Consider the following 643-nt stretch of genomic DNA (forward strand, 5'->3'; position numbering starts at 1 on the left):
ACACTTGGACACCAAGCCAAACAGCATTGCCAGGACACAGCCCTGCAGGTCCACTGATCTAGCCTGAATCTGTGTGCCTCCACCAGGTGGCACTTGATACCCAACCTTGCTTATTTGTTTAACAAATGTTTCATGACTTCCCCTGTTATGCCAGGCTCTGGGCTCAAAGATGGGATCGGGATTGTAGAGATAAAAATACAGCAACTTCTCCTTTCCAGGAGTCCGCGGTGCAGTAGGAAACATGTAAACAAAGACAAGGGGGGGGAAAGATTGCCTTAAAAGGTGAAAATTGCTGCTAAAATCAGAGCCCAGATCCCAGTGACCCGGTGAGTCACCAACTATGGCTTTCCATCTATGTGACACAGGAGAGTGGCAGGCAAGTGACCCAGAGGTGCTAGACCCCAGCCCTGCACCTTTGCCCTATTTGATCTCTGTCCCCTTGAGGAACTCTAGAGGACAATAAACAGGATCTCTTGAAGATTGCAGAGGAGGGGCTGAGGCTGTAGCTTAGCTGTAGACTGCTTGCCTAGGGTGCACAGCACACTGGCTCCCATCCTGGACACTACATACACTGGAAATGTCAGTACACACTGCTAATCCCAGCACTCGGGAGATGGAAGCCAAAAGATCAGACGTTTCCAAG

This window comes from Mus caroli, unplaced genomic scaffold (genome assembly GCF_978045245.1).
Source record: "Mus caroli unplaced genomic scaffold, Mus_caroli_1 scaffold_13, whole genome shotgun sequence".
Lineage (NCBI taxonomy): Eukaryota > Metazoa > Chordata > Mammalia > Rodentia > Muridae > Mus > Mus caroli.